This window comes from Artemia sp. Qi Xiang Cuo, chromosome 8 (assembly GCF_049724085.1).
Source record: "Artemia sp. Qi Xiang Cuo chromosome 8, ASM4972408v1, whole genome shotgun sequence".
Classification (NCBI taxonomy): domain Eukaryota; kingdom Metazoa; phylum Arthropoda; class Branchiopoda; order Anostraca; family Artemiidae; genus Artemia; species Artemia sp. Qi Xiang Cuo.
Genome location: NC_142801.1, coordinates 78,831,440 through 78,856,503, shown reverse-complemented (window position 1 = coordinate 78,856,503; position 25,064 = coordinate 78,831,440). Strand labels below are relative to the sequence as shown.

At 37.7% G+C, this 25,064-nt stretch overlaps 1 protein-coding gene across 1 annotated transcript in view; it reads left to right on the top strand.

Annotated features, from left to right (window-relative positions):
• Positions 1-25,064, top strand: part of LOC148949827 (interferon-induced very large GTPase 1-like) — a 53,479-nt gene that overhangs the window by 9,486 nt on the left and 18,929 nt on the right. Inside the window, exon 2 of the mRNA XM_089093788.1 lies at positions 12,476-12,562. The gene's annotated coding sequence lies outside the window, so the exon portion shown is untranslated. The remainder of the gene's footprint in view (positions 1-12,475; positions 12,563-25,064) is intronic.

Below are 25,064 nucleotides of genomic sequence, written 5' to 3'. Positions count from 1 at the left end.
GCCTGAGGCAATCATCCTGATGTTTTTCTTAGGAAATGACTGGAGGTTAGAGGTCTTGTTTTCTTCCTGTCATTTTAAGAAAGAATATTGTAAAAAAAAATTCATAAGTTTTGAAGTTTATAGCTATCAAACTTTAATTTGCATGGCTTTAAAGCATGGTTAGCAGTGGCGTGCTCTGATCAGAGAAACTCATGTAGCCGCTCCCCTAATTCCTGGATCTAGCACTAGGTAATATGCAAAAGCTTGCTGATTTTGCTCAAACTGTATGCTTTTATGTTTTATGATATTATGTTTTACATCTATGCTTCCTGTGAACCGGTACATACTAGTACACCCTCTGCGAACTATCGAAAAACCGTTCAAAACAAAATATTTCAATCTACCCTATTTTCCTTCAATATTTACACCTTCCTTGAACACAGATAAGATACATTTCATTCTATGAATATCTAGAGCATTATCTTGAACCTATATCTTGAATATTTTTGAATATCTAGAACATTATCTTGAAAATATATCTAACTGTGTTTTTCAACTTAAATTGGTTAAAATTATAGTTCAGGAGCTTTCTGTTATCTTGGAAACTGTTATGCTACCGTAGTATCAATATAAGAATATGAATGTGTAGAGGGGGAGGCTACTGGCTACTGGCCATACATAGTGCACAGGTTGGTGCCTCCGACCCTGCAGCCTCCTTTTATCGTGGTACATTCAAAAGTGGCCAGTGAATCTCCTTTGAATTTAGTTTTGAGATGTATCTACTGGTATCAGAATTCCGTTTTTAGACTTTTGGTTACTATTGAGCCGGGTCGCTCCTTACTTACAGTTCGTTACCAAGAACTATTTGATTATACTAGGTATTTATATTATATATGTTCATATCTATATATATATATATATATATATATATATATATATATATATATATATATATATATATATATATATATATATATATATATATATATATATATATATATATATATATATATATATATATATATATATATATATATATATATATATATATATATATATGGTACTGTTCTTATAGCTGGGAGCCGCGCAAGAAGTGACGTTTCGTTAATGCTAGTGAAATAAAACAAAATAGGATGAAAATATAATAGTTTATGAACAAATTTGGACTGTATGTTTGCACATTAGGGGGTGGGAGGGGGAGGGGTAAAGCATAAAATATTGAATACGTAACTTAACCTAGGTACCTCCCCCCCCCCCTGAACCCCCCCCCCTGAAAAATAAAGTTTAAATATTGTAAACGCAGTGAGGATGAATATATAATTGTTTAGAAACAAATTTGGGCTATATATTTGCACATCAGGGTGGGTGGAAAAGCATAGCATATATTAAACACGTAACCTAACCTAGGTACCTCCCCCCCCAAAAAAAAAAAACAACAACAAAAAACAACAAACAACACTTTAAATATCGTATACGCAATTAAAACCACGTTATTCATCTACAGCAGTGTTAAATCATCCTGTAAAACGGGTTTGTTCAAAGCGTCTTGAGTTTGAGATATAAAAAGAGTGGTATAACATAAAAGTACAATATATATATATGTATATATATACATATATATTATTTGAAAAAAACTACGTTTTCTAAAGAGTTAAAGAGGCTGAGTTACAAGGTCGAACCTTAAAACGTACAGGGATTAGGAGGAACAGTTGGGGGCTACCGCCCCCCAAACCCCCGCTTTCGCAGCCTTTAAATAAAAAAAGTTTTTTAAACTGAAAGTAAGCAGCGACATTAAATCTTAAAACGAACAGAAATTATTATGAAAGGGGCTGTGCCCTCCTCAACGCCTCGCTCTTTACGCTAAAGTTTGACTTTCTCACAACTCTTTTTTTAAACAATAAAAACTTTAGCGTAAAGAGCGAGGCGTTGAGGAGAGCACAGCCCCTTTCATATACGGAATAATTTCTGTTCGTTTTAAGATTTAATGTCGCTCCTTACTTTCAGTTTAAAAAACTTTTTTTGTTTTTATTTAAAGGCTGCGAAAGCGGGGGTTTGGGGGCGGCAGCCCCCCAACTGTGTCCATCCTAATCCCTGTACGTTTTAAGGTTCGACCTTGTAACTCAGCCTCTTTAAATCTTTAGAAAACGTAGTTTTTTTCAAATAATTTCTGCACGTTTTTGTACAGTTTATTACTTATTATTGCTTGACTAACTGTTAGATGATTGTGTATTATTCTTTTATTTCTCGACAGGGTGTTTTAAGGGTCGACCTTGTAACTCAGCCTGTTTAACTCTTTAGAAAACGTAATTTTTTTCAAATAATTTAAAAAAGAAACTGAGTTTCTTTTTTAAACTTTAAATTCAGTATATAAAAAATTTACTCTGACGGTGAATCGAACCCGGATCTTCCCCCTGACAGTCTGAAGTATCAACCGCGGTACTAAAGAGACACAATTTTAATTGTTTTTTAGTAAATGGAATCTATTTTTGACGCAAGCAAACCCCAACAAAACTTGATATTTGGTTTTTGGAAAACAGGGAAGGAGTGATCAGATTGAGCTGAAATTTAGAGGATAAGCTTCCAGGCCCCAGGGAAGCTTATCCTCTAAATTTCAGCCCGATCAGACAACGTTAAAGGGGGACTGTGGTGGGAAAAATTAACATGGGCTCTTATAGGAAAACGAGGTTTTTCGTAAATGTAAATTCGGGCGATAATTTTTTCGGTCTGAAAATATCAAAAGGCCCTAACAGGTCAAATTCTGCTTCGAATGAGTCCTCATTCACCCAGATCAGTTGCCAACTGTGGCCTGTAGGCGTGGATAACAAAAAAAAAAAAAAATTTGAACTTTAAGTGGCTATATTTGGTTTTTGGAAAACAGGGAGGCAGTGATTGGATTGAGCTGAAATTTAGAAGATAAGGTCCCGGGCCCTAGGAAAGCTTATCCTCTAAATTTCAGCCCAATCGGACAGCGTTAAAGGGGGGCTGTGGTTGGAGGGTCGAAACTTCCGGCCCACTTTTACCCATGAAGATACAGTCGGAGGGGGTTAAATTTCGCACGTTTCTTAGTTTGAGCTTGGGCTACAAAATGCAAGTGCCACTGTCTCTCTGTAACCACTACGACCAGATATTGCTTGCGTGCTTTTAAAGGAAAACGAGACCGTGTTTTCACAGGCTATTGGGGGAAAACGAGCAGAGCCAGCTTCTAGCGTATTGTTATAGGAAAACGAGCTTTTTCGTAAATTTAAATTCGGGGGATAATTTTTTCGGTCTGAAAATATCAAAAGGCCCTAACAGGTCGAATTCTGCTTCGAATGAGTTCTCATTCACCCGGATCAGTTGCCAACTGTGGCCTGTAGGCGTGGATAACAAAAAAAAAGAGAAATGAACTTTAAGTGGCTATATTTGGTTTTTTGAAAACAGGAAAGGAGTAATCGGATTGAGCTGAAGTTTCGAGGATAAGCTCCCGGGCCCTAGGAAAGCTTAACCTCTAAATTTCAGCCGAATCGGACAACGTTAAAGGGGGGATGTGGTGGGAGGGTCGAAACTTCCGGCCCAGTTTACCCCATGACAGTCGGAGGAGGATGAAATTTTGCACGTGTCTTAGTTTGAGTTTGGGCTACAAAATGCGATCACCTCCGTCTCTCTGCGACCTCTAGGGCCTGAAATCGCTTAACATTGTGGTGGGTCGCCTCTTTATAGAGGCATAAGTGTGCCTCCTTGATAATATATATATATATATATATATATATATATATATATATATATATATATATATATATATATATATATATATATATATATATATATATATATATATATATATATATATATATATATATATATATATATATATATATATATATATATATATATATATATATATATATATATATATATATATATATATATATATATATATATATATATATATATATATATATATATATATATATATATATATATATATATATATATATATATATATATATTCGACTTTGGTATTTAATCGTAGTATCTTTTTAACCGACTTCTTTTCACGAAATTTAAAAAAAGGAAAAAAGGAACGAAACTACTCTCAAACGGTATAAATCACGGACAATTAAACCTAAAACGAACAGAATCACAATAAATAACCAATTTAAACTCGAAAGGAGCAAAAACTACCAAAACGAAGAGTAGGGTTTATGCTGTTTTAAATCTAAAGACCCGTACGTAATTCCCACTTTCCTGAAAACAAAATACATTTTAAACTTTCTATTTCATAACTTCTATAAATAAAACTATTAATTCTTTCAGGAAATAATATTAGCATATATTAAACTGTCAATCCATATTAATTTGTTCGTTTCAGTTGTCTCGGTTATGATGGTGATTTTTTTTTTTTTCTTCTCATTTTTGATGTTTTGAGAAATAAAACATAGTTCGAAATAAAGATTCTTTCAGTAAAGTGTATATTACACTCCGGTCTTTAGATGTCACGGGGAGAGGGGGGGGGGGTTGCTAGCCCTACTTCTCTTTGTGGTAATATCTCCTCGTTTTGAGTTTGTTGTTATTTATTGTAATTTCTGTTCGTTTTGGGTTTTGTTTATTTGTTAATAGTGATTTATAGCAGTTTTACCCTTGAAAATGTATTGTACTTTATTTTTGAACATTTTTGATTAAACGTAGCTCTACTTTTCGTTGAAAAAATTGTGTGGAATAAGTTTTGAAATTAATCCATTACTAACATCTACGCTTCCGGTGTACATAAAGGTTCTTAATGCAATGCCCTTAGCGGAAAATCTGATGCATTTCTCAATCCCATGGTTGCTTGAATTTTCAAACCCCCCTAAACGAAGATAAGATTCATATTATTCGCTTGTGAGTTGTGACTAATTTCAGACCAACAATTTTGTTTAGTCGAATTGTAGATTTGTAGTGATTGTAGAGCCAAGGTTCAAATGCGAGTTGTTAGGTAAGAGAATTCCATTTTTGGGGGAAATGAGTTTTGTGATCTGCGGTAAAAATAAATTGCGTAATTAAACATAACAGGGTTACAACCTTATAATTCTCTTCCGAGATGAATAATTCAGGAGCTTTCTTTTGAGCTCCACTTTCCGGTTACCTGTGTCCCAGCTCCTTGTTTTATGCTTGGATTTAGCTTATGGCTATATGCAAAAGTTTTGGTACAGGTGCATTAAGTGGACACTGCTATGTACTGACGAGACGAAACCCGCCAGACGGGTTATTTTGAAGAGACCGTTATTGAGAAATGGAATGCAAAGCTTGGTTTTCATTGCGTTTACGATATTTAATCTATTGTTTTGGGGGGTTTAAGGGAGGGGAGGGAAGGTACCTAGGTTAGGTTAGGTTACGTATTTAATATATGCTATTCTTTACCCCCACCCCTAATGTGCAAATATATAGTCCAAATTTGTTTCTAGACTATTATATATTCATCCTATTTTGTTTTATTTCATTAGCATAAATCAAACTTGACTTCTTTAGCAGTGTCCCAGTACCTAAGTTTTTATATATTTAATGGTTAGTTTCTTCTAAAGGGAACATGCTAGACAAACAAAAGTAGTTCCATTAGATGCATTACTTTATGGTATTGTCGAATATAATGCTTACTTCTGACAATGCACTTTCTCCCCCTGATAGTTTCATATAGCCATAAAAGTATATTTCACCAGTTATCAGTGCCAAGTTTCTACTCTTCTGAAAGAAACATTAATAAAACAAAAGTAGTACCGTTAGGTTCTCTATTTTATGTTTTTTCAAAATATCATGATCGCTTTTCTGATAATGCAGGGAAACAGGAAGTCAATGTCAATTGTCAATGTTATGACGGATTTTGTCGATGTCCTGACGGTAGTGGTCCTGACGTGTCGATGTCACTTCCGTTCTGACGCCTGACGCCTTCCCGTTCTAACGGCTTTTCCTTGTCGACGAAATGACGTTTAGTCCTTGTGACAGTTAGATGAAATGGTAGCATCCCCAGGGAAACCCCTATTTACACAGGATCTAAGACGCAGGATTAGATCAAATTAATCGAGAATATATCATATATGTGGGACCATCGGGGGGTGGGATGTAGTGTGTTGTCAAATTAGGGACAAATCATAGGCAGCGCCCAGAGTCTCAGACAAGTGACCCAAAAATTTTTGTGGAGCTGAGCTTAGGCAATTAATAGGTACTATTTGAACGATAAAGATGGCTTTAAACGATTGTTAGCCTGTTATCTCAAGCAAATTTATGGTCCTATATCAATTCTAAATTCCTGGTCAACCTTCTTAAAACCATAGGCAAGCGTGCCTTGTTTGCCTCTCATTACAGGCAATTTAACGCTTTTATGTCAATTTTAAATTCTTGGTTAGCATGCCTGAGACTTTAGGCAGACAAAACTAACAAACAATTAACAAACAAACGATGTGGGCACAATGTGTTTTTTTTTCGGTTCTCCATACCCGGGCACTTCGTATCGAAGGAGTTGTCGTAGAAACTTCGAAAAGGGCTCATTCGATTTGAAATTGGAGTGGCTAGTGCCCTTTTTAATAGTCGAAAGTGATTGGAGGGCAACTAGCCCCCCCTCCCACGTCCATCATTCCCCCAGCACATCCAATCAAAATTTTGATATAGCCATTTTGTTCAGCGTAATTGATTTCCAGATAGACAATATGTTTTTGAGGAGTACACTCCCCCACAGCCCCCATGGCAAGGGTTGTTATGCCCTGGGGGCATAGAAGGTTTTTAAAGAAGGCGTTGTCGTAGAAACTTCAAAAAAAGCTCAATCGATTGGAAATTCAAAGGCCCCCCCCCCCGCACCCATTATTCCCCCAAACACATCCAATCAAAATTTTGAGATAGCCTTTTGTTCATCGTAGTTGATTTCCCGATGTAAAAAACATTTTTGAGGGGGACACTCCCCCCCAAACCTCAGTGCGAGCAAAATAAGATATGTCGTTTGGGCACGGAAGGTATTTATTAAAAACTTTGTCAAACAAACTTGAAAAGGGGCTTATTCAGATTGAAATTTAAAGGGCTAAGTGCCCATTTGAATGGGTGAAAGTTATTGGTGGGCAACTAACCCCCCTCTCACGCTCCCCTCTCACGCCCACCTTTCCCCCAAAACCATCCAATCAAAATTTTTAGATAGCCATTTTATGCCATTAAAAACTTAATTAGCCATTAAGTTTTGGAAGTTAGGTCTTTAAGGATGAAAACCCCTCCCCTCACAGCCTTCAGGGAAAGGGTCGTAAGTAATGCCCTGGGGTCATATAAAGTTTTTATTGAAAGCGTTGTCTTAGAAACTTCAAAAGGGCTCATTCAATTTGAAATTGAAAGGGCTAGTACCTTTTTTAAAAGTTGAAAGTGATTGGATAGTGACTAACGCCTCTCTCACGCCCACTATTTTCCCAACACATCGACTAACAATTTTGAGATATCCATTTTGTTCAACGTAGTTGAAAGTTCCGGAAATTAGGTCTTTTAGAATGAGAACCCCCTCAGAGCCTTCAGTGCGAGAGTTGTAAGTGATGCCCTGGGATATATAAAGTTTTTATTGAAAGCGCTGTTGTAGAAACAGAGCTCATTCAATTGGAAATTGAAAGGGCTAGTGTCTTTTATTCAACGTAGTTGAAAGTTTTGGAAATTAGGTGTTTAAGGATGACAACCCCTCCCCCCACAGCCCTTAGGTTAAGGGTTGTAAGTTATGCCCTGGAGCATATAAAGTTTTTATTGAAAGCGTTGTCGTAGAAACTTCAAAGGGCTCATTCAATTGGAAATTGAAAGGGCTAGTGCCTTTTTTAATAGTTGAAAGTGATTGGATAGCGACTAACGTCCCTCTCACGTCCACCATTTTCCAAAACACATCCAATCAAAAATTTTGATATCCATTTTGTTCAACGTAGTTGAACGTTCTTGAAATTAGGTCTTTCAGGATGATAACCCCCTCAGAGCCCTCAGTGCAAGTGTTTTAAGTTATGCCCTTGGGGCAGATAAAGTTTATATAGAAACTTGTTGTATAAATCATAGGCAGCACGATCGCACTGCCTAAGTAAAGAACGGGGACACTCGAGAACGAGACAAGAAACGGGGACTAAGTAAAGAGGAGTACACTCCGTCACAACCCTCAAGGCAAGGGATTTAAGTTTGCCCTGGGGGCATATAAGAAAGATGTTGACAAAATGTATTATTTATTATTTTTTTTTCTTTTTGAGCAGGCCACTTCGTATCGAAGAGGTTGTCGTAGAAACTTCAAAAACGGGTCATTAAATTGGAAATTGGAGTGGCGTGTGCCCTTTTTAATATTCGGAAGTGATTGGGTGGCGACTAACACCCCTCTCACGCCCACCATTTCCCCAAACACAGAGAGCCAGGTTGTTTAACGTAGTTGGAAGTTCTGGAAATTCGGTCTTAGAGAATGACAAGCACCCTAACAGACCTTAGGGTAAGGGTTGTAATTTATGCCCTGGGGGCATATAAAGTGTTTATAGAAAGCGTTGTCGTTTCCAAAAGGGCTCATTCGATTGGAAATCGAAAGGCCTAGTGCCCATTTTAATAGTCGAAAGTGATTGGAAGGCTTGACATTTTTATAGTAAAGATCGATGTGGGTATAATGTATTATTTTTTGTTGTTGTTGTTTAGACCAGGACACTTCGTATCCAAGGAGTTGTCGTGGGAACTTCGAAAAGGGCTCATTCGATTTAAAATAGAAAGGGCTGATGCCCTTTTTAATAGTTGAAAGTGATTGGAGGGCAACTAATCCCCCTTCCACTCCCACCCTCCTACGCCCATCCTCCCACGCCAACCCTCCCAATTCTGCTCTTAAATTTAACCAAATCAAAATAGCGTAAGTTTATCCAAGCTATCAAAGAAAGTAAGCAGATTTTTTTGCGAATGGTATCGTTTTCCATTTCAGGTCAACTAGAGGAGGTATGAAACTAAATTAAACAGTACTATTTGTGTCTGGATTTTTAAAAAGGTGTATGTTGTTGAAAATTGCTGAAAATTTTTTCTCCAGCATACAAATAGCAGGCCAAACTACAAAGTCTTAAAAAACGAAAAGATTTAAATTATTGTTTTCTTTTTCCCTGAAAAGACTATCAAACAGTTCGTGGTAACGAACTGTAAGTAAGGAGTAAACCGGCTCAATGGTAACCGAAACTCTAAAAAACGGAATTTTGATACCAATAGATACCTCAAAAGAATCAAATTTTAACGCTGATTTCAAATATATATGTTTCTTCAAGTTTAATCTTACCCATCAAAAGTTACGCGCCTGAGAAAATTTGGCTTATATTCGAAAAAAGGGAGAAAGGCCACCGAAAAGCTACAGAACCTTAATAAAAATCACACAATCATATTCAGCGTATCAGAGAACCCTACTGTAGAGGTTTCAAGCTCCTATCTACAAAAATGTGAAATTTTGCATCTTTTGCTAGAAGAAAGATCACAGATGCGTTTTTTTTTTTTTTTTTTTTTTTTTTTTTTTTTTTTTTTCAGGGGTGATCGTATTGACCCAGTGGTCCTAGAATATTGTAGGAGGGCTCATTGGAACGAAAATTAAAAGTTCTAGTGCTCTTTTTAAGTGACCAAAAAATGGAAGGCAACTAGGCCCCCTCTCACGCTCGTTTTGTTCTCAAAGTCGCCCAATTAAATTTTGAGATAGCCATTTTGTTCAATATAGTCGAAAATCTAATAAATATGTCTTTTAGGATGACTTAATCCCCCACAGTTCCCAGGGGAAGGGCTGAAAGTTATGAACTTTGCCCATTGCTTACATATTGTATTGGTTATTGGGAAGTTTACAGACATTTTTAGGAAGGATTTTTTTCTGGTGGGGGGGGGCTGGAGGAGGGGGTTACTCGGGAGAATCTCCTTGGAAGATGTTTCTTTGGGGTAAGGGATATTTCTATGAAGGGGGCGCCGGATTTCCAAGCATTATTTAAAAAACAATCAGAAATTAAATAAAAAAAACAAGTTTTTTCAACTGAAAGTAAGAAGCAACATTAGAACTTAAAACGAACAGAAATTATTACGTATGTAAGGAGGTTCGCCCCCAAGTCAGTACCTCGCTCTTTACGCTAAAGTTTTTTTTAGTGCTTTCAAAAGAGCTATCTATTCTAATTAAACGGCCTTTGTGATTCAGGGGTTTGTGAATTAAAATTTTTTTAACTTTTAACGTAAAGAGCGTGGTATTGACTAAGGAGATAACCCCCTCATATACGTAGTAACATGCGTAATAAAAAAAAACAATAAAAACAAGCGATACGGCTCAATAGTAATCGAAACTTTTAAAAACGAAATTTTGATGTCAATAAATGTATCAAAAGAATGGGCTTATAATGCTGATTCTAAATAAAAAATTTCTATTAAGTTTAGTATTACTCATCAAAGGCTACGAGCCTGAGAAGATTTACCAGATTTTTAAAGAGGGGGGAAACATCCCCTACAAGTAAAAGAATTTTAATGAAAATCACACCGTCAGATTCAGCGTATCAAAAAACCCTATTACATAGGTTTCAAGCTCATATCTGCAAAAATCTTCAACTTTATTTTTCGCCAGAAGAAAAATATACGAATATAGAAGTTCTTTACGTAAGTTAGTTTGTGAATTACGTCAAAACTAAATTTAGAGACAGCCATTTAGCAAAAGAAAAGCAAAATTTTTATGCAAATTTTGTTTACTTATTCAATGACGGTGAGCCAAAATAAAAGCTGCATTAACTAAAAAATTATCAGAAATTAAATAAAAAAAACAAGTTTTTTAAACTGAAAGTAAGGAGCGACACTAAAACTTAAAACGAACAGAAATTAATCCGTATATGAAAGGGGCTGTCCCCTCCTCAACGCCTCGCTCTTTACGCTAAAGTTTGACTCTCACAACTCTTATTTTTTTTTAAACAATGAAAAACTTTAGCGTAAAGAGCGAGGCGTTGAGGAGGGGACAGCCCCTTTCACATATGGAATAATTTCTGTTCGTTTTAAGTTTTAATGTCGCTCCTTACTTTCAATTTAAAAACTTTTTTTTTATTTAATGTCAATATAAAACGAACATAAATTAATTTAAAAAACTCTCCACAAATTAAGTTTTTCAAAGAAAAGCAAAGAACTCTGTTAAAGAAAAAATGAGCAAAAATAAAATCAAATAATCTACCAAGCGTGAAACTATCATAATTCAGCATCGATAGCTAAATGAAACCCAAAACGAACGCAAGTTACAAAAAATAACCGAGTCAAACTCAAATCGAGCAGAAATTAACATAAGTTGGGCGTAAAACCCCTATGCCTTGCCAAGGCCAGAACAAAATTTGCATTTTACTGAAAAAATATATAAATGTTTTTACTTTTATAGCATTAATAAATCAAATAATTTTTAGATTTTGATTACTAAATATCAGTATATGTATATTAAGCTGACAATGCACATTCATTTGTATTTTTTCAGTAAAGTGCAAATTTTGTTCTGGCCTTGGCAAGGCATAGGGGTTTTGCGCCCAACTTATGTTAGTTTCTGCTCGTTTTGAGTTTGACTCGGTTATTTATTGTAATTTCTGTTCGTTTTGGGAACCTTATATATTTGGAATCAGCAGAAAAAGCCAGTTCTTTTGGTGTATCTATTGATATCAAAATTGTGTATTTTAGAGTTTGTTACTACGGAGCCGAATCGCTCCTAAGTTACAGTTCGTTACCATGAACTGTTTGATCAAAGATCATATGTGAAATACGCACTTACCATATTTTGGCTGAGAAATATTGTCAGATTATTATTGAGAAATCGCTAATTGATCACTTAACAGCCACTAATCAAAAGATATCCTCCATCTCAATTCTATGAGACTGGGAGGGGGTGTTAGGTGGAGGGGATGGTTCTGGGTACCATGATTATACAATTCTGCAGACTAAACTTTTCGCACGATTCTCATTGCACCAAAATGATATTTCTACTATTTTACCCAGTGTTTATCTCTGAAGCTTTTAAGTAGACCTTTTTTCTGAATGTTCACTGAATAGGCACATTTTCTGACTTTGAATGTCCCGATTAAAAGCCAACTTGAAAAAGCTTGATTCTCTGTCATGTGTATCGAACATCTCAACGCGCTAAGAGAAGTCGCTTTCATAACGCTAAGAGCACTAAGAGAGGGGCTGGCTAACGGTACATACGCATTGAGGCAACATCTCGGCCTGTGCCCCTTGCCTTGAAATCTCAAAAGTTTTAGAGCTTTTCCTGATTTTGTTTTAAAGTTTCCATGTATTTTTGACAGTTTTTATATTTGTCTCCCCCCCCCCCCCCCTTCCATTAAAAATGTAGACCCTCTTTCGAAAAAAACTTCTGTGCACGTTCCCATTTCACTAGGACCAATTTTGCGGGGGTATTTGTCAAGCCTCCTACCCTCTCTTTATCCAGCCGTGGGTAACAATGCAGAAATGCAGTTTCATTCCATCTCTGACCAATAGTTAAAACAAATAGGGATTTTTGCTTGGAATGATCCATAATGTTTCTTCATTCTAGGTACCTAATACTAAAGTGGACTACGGCAAACAGGTTCAGACCACTTGGTTCTAAACACGGAAAACCGGTCAAATTATATTTGTAGTGGTAAGCAGCCCAGATTTATTGATCTAAGAATAAAATTTTTTTAGTCCCTCATATTTTCTTGTTTCTACTTGCCCTTGTGGATCTGGCTTGTACTAAAAATGAATGGTTCTCGCTTGTCCTTGAGCCAAAGCCGTATGTGAGAGCTGATGTGGTATTTTGTACCATATATCAAAGGACTGTCTGTGAGTTTTACGCCAAGCTTTTGTTTCTTCTAACCATCTTTCTGCTTTCCTCAAACCATCTTGAGTGGAAAGCTTTGTTTAAGGAGGGTTGCAAGATCCCACCAGTTTCAAACTGGAGAAGGAGTAAAATCATATAATGCTTAAAATGTGTGACGATTCTCTGGTCCCATTGCAAAAATATTTTCTTAACAAATAAAAAAAAAATTGAAAAAAACGAACATTTTTGCATGAGCCCAAAAATACTTCAACTAATTGTTACTGTCATTTATTTTTACGAGCCATTTCTGTCATGAAATTAAATTAGCTTTTTTGTACAAAATTCCTTGATGAGACGAACCAATTTGAAAATTAGTTCGGCGTACACCGGAAAAAAAACAGATAATGACGGCGCAAAAATAAACCAAGTTCTGATTTTGTGATAATAGAAGCAGGAGGTACAAAGTTGGTTTGTGGCCCCTCTACCCTCAATATCTCCGTTTGCTTAATAGCAGAAAGGCTGGCATGCTTACCTCTTTTGAGGGAGGATATTGGAAGCCTTTAAAATCTATGTTAGTAGGGATACAAAGTGGGCTTTTGTCCCCCTCAAATCTTCCTCGCCCGGCTTCTCACCACAGGTTTTTATTTTCTTCATTTTGTACAAGGGTAGGGATGTCGCGCATTGTTCAAACCCGACTCAACTAAGGATTTAAAATCTATGTTACTAATGAGCCAAAATGGGCCAGTGGCTCCTTCCATATTCTTTTTTTTCCATGATGCGACTTAAGGCTAAAAATTTCTTTAGACACTGAAGTAATCATCATTCCTTGTATCAATATGCTCCAGTGTATTACAGAACATACATCAGTTGATTCGTCCAACGCCAATCATTGGCAGCGCGCTAGCGCTGCCTAAGTAAAGAACGATGTGGGCACAATGTGTTTTTTTTTCTCCATACCCGGGCACTTCGTATCGAAGGAGCTGTCGTAGAAACTTAGAAAAGGACTCATTCGATTGGAAATTGAAATGGCTAGTACCCATTTGACTAGTCGAAAGTGGTCGGAGGGCCAATAGCCCCCCTCCCAAACCCCTCATTCCCCCAAACACAGCCACTCAAAATTTATAGATAGCCATTTTGTTCAGCGTAGTCGATTTCCAGATAGAAAATATGTTTTTGAGGAGGACACTCCCCCACAACCCTCAGGGCAAGAGTTTTAAGTTATACCCTGGGGCCATACAAGGTTTTTATAGAAGGCGTTGTCGTAGAAACTTCAGAAAAGGCTCATTCGATTGGAAATTCGAAGGACTAGTGCCCTTTTAAATAATCGAAAGTGATTGGAGGGCAACCCCCCCCCCACGCCCAACATTCCCCCACACACAGCCAATCAAAATTTTGATACAGCCATTTTGTTCAGCGTAGTAGATTTCCAGATAGAATATATGTTTTGAGAAGGATACTCCCCTACAGCCCTCAGGGCAAGGGTTTTAAGTTATGCCCTGGGGGCATATAAGGTTTTTATAGATGGCGTTGTCGTAAAAACTTCAAAACAGGCTCATTCGATTGGAAATTCAAAGGGCTAGTGCCCTTTTTAACAGTCGAAAGTTACTGAACGGCAACTAGCCCCCCCCCCACGCCCGTCATTCCCCCAAACACATCCAGTCAAATTTTTGAGATAGCCATTTTGTTCAAAGCAGTTTTAAGTGCTATAAATTAGACTTTTGAGTATGAGAACCTCCTCAAATCACTAATAACAAGGGTTGTATGTTATTCCATGGAGGCATATAAAGTTTTTATAGAACGCGTTTTCTTAGAAACTTCAAAAAGGGCTTATTTGATTAGAAATTGAATTAGCTTTTGCCCTTTTTAATAGTCAAAAGTAATTGGAAGGCAACTAACACCCCTTTCACCCCCACTATTTCCCCAAACACATCCAATCAAAATTTTGAGATAGCTATTTTTTTCCACGCAGTTAAAGTTCAGGAAATTATACCTTTGAGCAGGACACTCCCCCCACAGCCTTCAGAGCAAGGGTTATAAGTTATGCCTTGGGGGCATATAAGTTTGTTTTGAGATTTCTATCATAAAAACTTTAAAAAGTGCTTATTCGATTTTTAATTCAAAGATCTAGTCCCTTTTTAATAGTCGAAAGTGATTTGAGGGCAACTAGCCCCCCTTTCTCGCCTACCTTTTCCCCAAACACATCCAATAAGAATTTTTCGATAGCCATTTTATTCAGTGTTTTGGATTTCCAAATAGAAATTATGTTTTTGAGGAGGACACTGCCCCACTGCCCTCAGGGCAAGGTTTGTAAGTTATGCCCCGGGGGCATATAAGGCTTTTACTGAATGCGTCGTCGTAGAGGGCCTTTGTAATCTGTACACGAGTGCCCAGTATAGGGTCAGTTTTATTCTTTCCAGAATTGAAAAAACGTTCAGCCTCTAGTTCATTTTAGTTCATTGTTCTGTCACTGAGTCTTGGAATATCATATATGGTAGGGTGGTAAATGTTTTGTTTCATTGTTTTGTTTCAACCTGCCAATGTAAAACTTCCCACAGGAACAAGGGACTTTGTAAACAGAAAGAGGGTGGTTTGATTGGAAATGCAGATAACGATCATTGTGGTGAGTTTCCGATAGATCCAAAATTCACGATTAGGAGTTTTTTCTAGAAATAAAACATCCACGAAGAGAAAAATATCTGCTTTTAAGATTCCCTGAATCTTCCAGCTCTAATGCAAATTGAAAATTTGAATTAAAAGTTTTCAAATGGATATTAAAATTGTCTAGAGAATCATGCCCATGTTCCCAAACAGACAAATTTTCGTTAACAAAATGTAACCAGAAAGAATTTTTCAAGGTAAAAACTATTCAAAGCAGAATTTTCTATGAATCCATGTAGAAATTTGCCAAATAGGGTAGACTCATAATTGTTCCCTTCGGTAGACTCATAATTTTAAGATAATATTTGTCCCTGAGTCTAAAATATAAGGAAAATTTGTTGCAGAGGGCAAAAAATGTCATTATTATATCAATATCTAAAGTCTTATAATCCAATCAAGCAGAACTTTTTCTAATTTTCTTTTTAAAGTCTGTTCACATGTATGGGTACAAAAAGAAGCGTAAATAGAAACTGCATTGAAACTGGCTAAGATAATATTTCCGGTTATGCTTTGTTTTTTTTTTTTAACTTTTCAGCGAGCTTTCTTTGTGTAGCATTTCTGCGTACTTTAAAGAGGCTTAGAGAGGGTCCCCAAATACTTTCCTACGCTCGTAGCTGGGGAACTATATCATGCTATCATACTGTATCATACTATGGGGTATCTTTCTTAGGGATTTTGGGAAATCCCTAAAATTTGTAGGCACGGTAATTGGTTAGAATTTTCTCTATATTTGCTGGGTAATTAGTCTGTTATTTTTAAAGTGTCTAGTTATCTTCTCAATTGTATGTTTCTCTGGGGTTAGTTTTTATTTCTTTATAAGTACTTTTATCCGTCAAAAGAGCATAAGCTGTATTATCATAATCTGCCATGTCCATAATCACTACTGGCAGATTCGGCGTCCACTTTAGATTTTGTTTCTGTCTTGGCCCTCCACATTTTAAGAAATCCAGATTATTTAGTTCTTTTTGACGAGGCAACTTTAATAGCTACAACAAATTGGCTTACCACAATCTTTTAGGGAGGCAAACTGAGAAACTTTTTTTCTCAGTTTAAATTAAGATCATCTGACCGCAATTTAAAAAAAAAATTGGGCCAGCAGGCAAGCTAAGTCAATCGCTAGGCAGAGAATTCGTGCCCAATCTAATTGGTGAATGGTTTTTCATTTATTCTGGCTCAGTTTTAGGTTTGTTTGATTCAGTGTTTATTCTGGTCTGTTTGAATTTACTTTAAAGGTCATTTTTTTAGCACTGAAGACGACTTGGCGGAGATCGTTGCCGAAATATTTTCTTTTGTCCTTTTAGCTTCTTGTCTTATCAACTGGCTGATATCAGTAGAGAGGGGGGTGTTACTCGTGTCACCCACCCCTGCTGCCACCTACAACTTTTTTAACACCATATATTGACACGAGAACCACGTGGTTTATGGTTTTTGTCAGTGAGAATTTGAAAAACAGGAATTTTGTCACATTTATGTATGTTTTCTTGGGTGGTTATGTGTGTGTTGGTCGATTTATTTGATGTTTTTCATGGATGTTTAATGGTTTTTGTCAGTGAGAATTTGAAAAACAGGAACATTGTCACATTTATGGATGTCAACAGCAATTCATGTCTGTTTTATGTTTTTCTCACTGAGAATGAAAAAACAGGAATTTTCTCACTTGAAAAAACAGGAATTTTGTCACATTTATGTATGTTTTCTTGGATGGTTATGTGTGTGGGTCGATTTATTTGATGTTTTTCATGGATGTTTTATGGTTTTTGTCAGTGAGAATGGAAAAACAGAAACTTTGTCACATTTATGGATGTCAACAGCAATTTATGTATGTTTTATGGATTTTGTCAGTGAGAATTTGAAAAACAGGAATTTTCTCACATTTTTTTATGTTTTTATGGTTTTTGTCAGTGAGAATTTGAAAAACAGGAATTTTCCCACATTTTTTATGTTTTTATGGTTTTTGTCAGTGAGAATTTGAAAAAACAGGAACTTTCTCACTGAGAAAACCATAAATCAAGTGATGCTGTCACGAGTCAGAACACCTGTGCTGTCGACCTCAATTCACCTATCGTGAATCAATAATTCCCCTTAGAAACAACAAATTAATTTTCCCTTTCTTGACAGATCAATCAATCAATGACATCATCTGTCAGACTTTAAAAATTTTCGCCTAGAAACATTTCTCCAGGAATAGATCCAAAATCATTAATGTCTTTGCCACGGAAACAGCTCTACTGGTCGAATTCCAAAGGATATTAATAACCAAAGGCCAGGGAAACAATTAGGCAAGAAACATCTTAGCGATGAATTGTTTTAGCGCGCGAGAGGGTTTCATATTAATTTGAAATGCATTAGTACAGAGATGCCAATAACAAAGGAACACGCTGAATTTGCGTTTAGGGATTATTTGGGCGAAACCGTTTTAGACAGGTTATGGAACTATTTCGGCGAAACAGATAGAGACATTTTAAAAGAAGATTTTTGAAGAGATTTTAAAAGAGAATTTAAAGGTGAAACTCTGTGGTCGTTATAATACACAAGTTTCATTTGAACAGTGTTGTGAGGTCCTCTAACCCAACCCCAAAGGGTTCCAATCCTCCTACCCCAACCCCGAAGGAAGCCTCCGGTCCTCAAAAGCCCCCCCAAGCTCCCAAAGGCTCTCCACCTGTTCCCCAAATGTCCCCCAGGCCCCCAACTGTCCCCCCGGACCCTCAAAGACCCCCCAAGCTCTCAAAGGGCCACCGGCGCCCCCAAAGGCCCACCCAGACCCCCAAAGACCATCTCCGGGCCCCCCCAAGGCCCATCGAGCTCCCAAAGGACCAACGGGGTCCCAAAGGTCCTCCACCGGCCCCCAACTGCCCCAAATGCCCTCCCATGGTCCGCAAAGGTCCCCCCGGCTCCCACAGGGCCACCGGCGCCCCCCAGGGCCCACCCCCGGTCCCAAAATGTCCCCCAGGCACCCAAAAGCCCACCCAGACCCCCAAATGCCATCCCCGAAGACCCCCAAGCTCCCAAAGGGCCACCGGCGCCCCCAAAGGCCCACCCAGACCCCCAAAGACCATCTTCGGACCCCCCAAAGGCCCATCGAGCTCCCAAAGGACCAACGGGGTCCCAAAGGTCCTCCACCGGCCCCCAACTGCCCCAAATGCCCTCCCATGGTCCTCAAAGGTCCCCCGGGCACCCAAAGGGCCCCCCGCCCCCCAAAGGCCCACCACCGGTCCCCAAAAGTCCCCCAGGCACCCAAACGCCCAACCAGACCCCCAAATGCCAGCCCCGGACCCCAAAGCCCATCCCCCGGTCCCCAAAGGGCCCCCCGAGCTCCCAAAGGACCACCGGTCCTCAAGGGACCCACAGACCCTTCAAAGGCTCTCCCCGAGCACCCGTCTTTCGTTGATGTGAGTTGTCTGAAATCTATGATTTGGGATGTGTAGTTTGCTACTTCAGGCTTTTCTGAGCAGGATTTCTTAGCCATTCGTAGGTATGTGTTGACTGAAACCAATACTTTGGGATGAGTAGTTTGCTATTTCAGGCTTTTCTGAGCTAGGTTTCATAGCCTTTCGTTGGTGTGTGTTGAGTGAAACTTATGATTTGGGATATGTAGTTTGCTTTTTGGACTTTTCTTAGCTGGATTTCTTAGTCTTTCATAGGTGTGTGGTGTCTGAAACCTATGATTTGGGATGTGTAGTTTGCTATTTTCGACTTTTCTGAGCTGGATTTCTTAGCCTTTCATAGGTATGCGTTGTCAGAAAATTATGATTTGGGATGTATAGTTTGCTATTTCAGGCTTTTCTGAGCTAAGGTTTTCTAGTATTTCGTAGGTGAATGTTGTCTGAAACCAATAGTTTGGGATGAATAGTTTGCTATTTTTGACTTTTCTGAGCTACGTTTCTTAGTCTTTCATAGGTGTGTGTTGTCTGAAACCTATGATATGGGATATGTAGTTTGCTATTTTCGACTTTTCTGAGCTGGATTTCTTAGTCTTTCATAGGTGTGTGTTGTATGAAACCTATGATTTGGGATGGGTGGATTGCTACTTTTGACTTTTCTGAGCTGGATTTCTTAGCCTTTCATAGGTGTTTGTTGTCTGAAACCTATAGTTTGGGATGACTAGTTTGCTATTTTTGACTTCGCTGAGCTAGGTTTCTTAGCCGTTCATAGGTGAGTGTTGTCTGAAACCTATGATTTGGGATATGTAATTTGCTATTTCCGACTTTTCATAACCGGATTTCTTAGTCTTTCGTAGGTGTGTGGTGTCTGAAACCTACGATTTGGGATGTGTGGGTTGCTATTTTTTTTACTTTTCTGAGCTGGATTTCTTAGCCATTCGTAGGTGTGTGTTGACTGAAACCTATGATTTGGGATGGTTAATTTGCTATTTTTGACTTTTCCGAGCTAGATTTCTTAGCCTATCATATGTTTGCTCTTTCAGAAAATTATGATTTGGGAGGTATAGTTTGCTTTTTGGGCTTTTCAGAGCTAGGATTCTTAGTCACTCATAGGTGTTTGTTATCTGAAACTTCGAGTTTGGGAGGAGTAGTTGGCTATTTCAGACTTTTCTGAGCTAGGTTTCATAGTATTTCGTAGGTAAATGTTGTCTGAAACTTATGATTTGGGATATGTAAATTACTATTTTGGGCTTTTCTAAGTTAGATTTCTTGGTCTTTCATAGGTGTGTAGTGTCTGAAACCTATGATTTGGGATGTGTAGTTTGATATTTTCGACTTTTCTGAGCTAGGTTTCTTAGCCTTTCACAGGTCTTTGTTGTCAGAAAATTATGATTTGGGATGTGTGGGTTGCTATTTAAGGCTTTTCTGAGTTAGATTTCTTAGTCTTTCATTGGTATGTGTTGTCTGAAACCTATGATTTGGGATGGGTGGATTGCTACTTTTGACTTTTCTGAGCTGGATTTCTTAGCCTTTCATAGGTGTTTGTTGTCTGAAACCTATAGTTTGGGATGACTAGTTTGCTATTTTTGACTTTTCTGAGCTAGGTTTCTTAGCCGTTCATAGGTGAGTGTTGTCTGAAACCTATGATTTGGGATATGTAATTTGCTATTTCCGACTTTTCATAACCGGATTTCTTAGTCTTTCGTAGGTGTGTGGTGTCTGAAACCTATGATTTGGGATGTGTGGGTTGCTATTTTTTTGACTTTTCTGAGCTGGATTTCTTAGCCATTCGTAGGTGTGTGTCGACTGAAACCTATGATTTGGGATGGTTAATTTGCTATTTTTGACTTTTCTGAGCTAGATTTCTTAGCCTATCATATGTTTGCTCTTTCAGAAAATTATGATTTGGGAGGTATAGTTTGCTTTTTGGACTTTTCGGAGCTAGGATTCATAGTCACTCATAGGTGTTTGTTGTCTGAAACTTCGAGTTTGGGATGAGTAGTTGGCTATTTCAGACTTTTCTGAGCTAAGGTTTCTTAGTATTTCATAGGTGAATGCTGTCTGAAACTTATGATTTGGGATATGTAAATTACTATTTCGGGCTTTTCTGAGTTAGATTTCTTAGTCTTTCATAGGTGTGTAGTGTCTGAAACATATGATTTGGGATGTGTAGTTTGATATTTTCGACTTTTCTGAGCTAGGTTTCTTAGCCTTTCATAGGTCTGTGTTGTTAGAACATTATGATTTGGGATGTGTGGGTTGCTATTTCAGGCTTTTCTGAGCAGGATTTCTTAGCCATTCGTAGGTGTGTGTTGACTGAAACCTATGATTTGGGATGGTTAATTTGCTATTTTTGACTTTTCTGAGCTAGATTTCTTAGCCTTTCATAGGTGTGTCCTTTCAGAAAATTATGATTTGGGAGGTATAGTTTGCTTTTTGGACTTTTCATAGCTAGGATTCTTAGTCACTCATAGGTGTTTGTTGTCTGAAACTTCGAGTTTGGGATGAGTAGTTGGCTATTTCAGACTTTTCTGAGCTAAGGTTTCTTAGTATTTCGTAGGTGAATGTTGTCTGAAACATATGATTTGGGATCTGTAAATTACTATTTCTGTCTGTTATGAGTTGTATTTCTTAGTCTTTCATAGGTGTGTGATGTCTGAAACCTATGATTTGGGATGTTTAGTTTGCTATTTTCGACTTTTCTGAGCTAGGTTTATTAGACTTTCATAGGTATGTGTTGTCAGAAAATTATGATTTGGGATGTGTAGTTTGCTATTTCAGCATTTTCTGAGCAAAGGTTTTCTAGTATTTCGTAGGTGAATGTTGTCTGAAACCTATAGTTTGGGATGAGTAGTTTGCTATTTTTGAATTTTCTGAGCTAGGTTTCTTAGTCTTTCGTAGGTGTGTGTTGACTGAAACCTATGATTTGGGATACGTAGTTTGCTATTTTTGACTTTTCTGAGCTGGATTTATTAGCCTTTCCTAGGTGTGTGTTGACTTAAACCTATGATTGTGATGTGTGGTTTGCTATTTTTTGTCTTTTCTGAGCTAGATTTTTTAGCCGTTCATAGGTGTGTGTTGTCTGAAACTTATGATTTGGAACGTGTAGTTTGCTATTTGAACTTTTCAGAGCTATGATTCTTAGTCCGTCATAGGCGTTTGTTGTCTGAAACTTCTAGTTAGGGATGAGTAGTTTCGCTATTTCAGGCTTTTCTGAGCTAAGGTTTCTTAGTCTTTCATAGGTGAATGATGTCTGAAACCTATGATTTGGGATATGTAAATTACTATTTCGGGCTTTTCTGAGAGAGATTTCTTAGTCTTTCATAGGTGTGTGTTGTCTGAAACCTATGATTTGGGATGGGTGGATTGCTACTTTTGACTTTTCTGAACTGAATTTCTTAGCCTTTCATAGGTGTTTGTTGTCTGAAACCTTTAGTTTGGGATGACTAGTTTGCTATTTTTGACTTTTCTGAGCTAGGTTTCTTAGCCGTTCTTAGGTGTGTGTTGTCTGAAACCAAGGATTTGGAATATGTAAATTAATATTTCTGGCTTTTCTAAGCTAGATTTCTTAGTCTTTCATAGGTATGTGTTGTCTGAAACCTATGATTTGGGATGTGTGGGTTGCTATTTTTTTATTTTTCCAAGCTGGGTTTCTTACCCATTCATAGGTGAGTGCTGTCTGAAACTTGTGATTTTGGATGGTTAATTTGCTATTTCCGGCTTTTATTAGATAGGTTTCATTGCCTTTCATAGGTGTGTGTTGTCACAAAATTACGATTTGGGATGTGTAGTTTGCTATTTGAACTTTTCAGAGCTAGGATTCTTAGTCCATCATTGGTGTTTTTTGTCTGAAACCAATAGTTTGGGATGTCTAGTTTGCTATTTCAGGCTTGTTCATTTTGAATTTCTGTCATGAAATGCAAGAGTTGGAAAATTAGGGTCCTAGTCCACCAGCTCAGTATTAGGATCCCAGTCCACCAGCCTAAACTATGGAAATTCACTAGCTCAGAATTGGGGTCTTAGTCCACCAGCCTGAATGGTGGAAATCCACTAGCTCAATATTGGGGTCTCAGTCCACCAGCCTGAATGGTGGAAATTCACTAACTCCGAATTAGGGTCTTAGTCCACCAGCCCGAATGGTGGAAATTCACTAGCTCAGAATTGGGGTCTTAGTTCACCAGCCTGAATGGTTGAAATTCAAATTAGACGACACAAAAACTTACACTCAAACACAAACAAAAACTTAATTAAACAATCACTCTAAAACTTAAATTATCACACAAAATATAATACACACAAACAATTACACACACACACACAAACACAAAACTTACACACACACACACACACACACACACACACACACGAAAACTCACACACACACGCCAAAACTTACACACACACAAAAACTTACACACACACACACACACACAAACAAAAACTTACACATGAACACAAAAAAACTCACACACACACGCACAAAAACTTACACACACACACACACACACAAAACATCCACACAAAAAAACACGAAAAAAAAAACACACACACCAAAACATACACACACAAAAACACAAACACTACACACACACACACACACACACACAAACTTACACACACACACACACACACAAACTTACACAAACACACAAAAAACTTATATCCACACGCAAAAGCTTAGACACACAAAAACTTACACACACACACAAAAACTAACACACTCACTCAAAAAATTACATTAACACAAAAACTTACATTCACACAAAAACTTAAACACACACACAAAAAGTAACACACACGCACAAAAACTTACACACACACACAAAAACTAAAACACACACACACGAACACTTACACACACACACAAAAACTAGCACACACACACACAAAAACACACACACACACACACACCAAAAAACACACACACACACACACACACACACACACACACACACACACAAAAAAAAACTGACACATGCACACGAAAACTTACAAGCACACAAAAACTTATACACACACACACGAAAACTTACACACACACAACAAAACTAACACACACACGAGATTAGACACACAAAAACTTACACACACACACACACACAAAATGACACACACAAGCAAACACTTACACACACACAAACAAAAACAATTACACAAAAACACAATCACACACACACACACACACAAAAAAAAACACACACAAGCAAAAAATAACACACACACACACAAAAACTTACACACACACACTAAAACATAATCACACACAAAAACTAACAAACACTCACATAAACTTACAAACACACAAAAACTAACACACACGCACAAAAACTTACCCACAAACACACACTAAAAATTATGCACAAACACTAAAAAAAAAATATCACAGATAAATAGTATTAATTTTTCATATATCATTTTGAATTTCTATCGTGAAATGCTAGAGTTGGAATATTTCAGTAGTGACTTGCAGTGCTTTACCTTCTCACAGTTACATTCTATTGATTTTTCGAAGTTCATTTTGAATTTCTGTCATGAAATGCAAGAGTTGGAAAATTGGGGTGTTAGTCCACCAACTCAGTATTGGGGACCCAGTCCAACAGCCTGAACGGTGGAAATTCACTAGCTCAGAATTGGGGGTCATAGCCCACCAGCCTGAATGGTGGAAATCCACTAGCTCAATATTGGGGTCTCAGTCCACCAGCCTGAATGGTGGAAATTCACTAGCTCAGAATTAGGGTCATAGTCCACCAGCCTGAATGGTGGAAGTTCACTAGCTCAGAATTGGGATCTTAGTCCACCAACCTGAATGGGTGAAATTCACATTAGACGAGGTTACGTGCGCACACACACACAGAGAGAGACGACTAACACACAGGGACAACACACACAGAAAGAGACGACACCTAACCTTTTCCGGCGAGTATGGTTAGGTTAGGTTAGGCTAGATTAAGTTAGGTTAGGTTAAGTTAGGTTAGGTTAGCCCACGTACGCTTCACGTAGCTTAGCTTAGGTTAGGTGAGAGACAGGCAAAAAGTTAGGTGTACGATTAGGTTAGGTTAGGTTAGATTAAGTTAGGTTAGGTTAAGTTAGGTTAGGCTAGGTTAGCCTACGTACGCGCGCGTACGTAGACTAACCTAGCCTAACCTAACTTAACCTAACCTAACTTAATCTAACCTAACCTAACCTAATCATACACCTAACTTTTTGCCTGTCTCTCACCTAACCTAAGCTAAGCTACGTGAAGCGTACGTGGGCTAACCTAACCTACCTTAACCTAACCTAACTTAATCGAGCCTAACCTAACC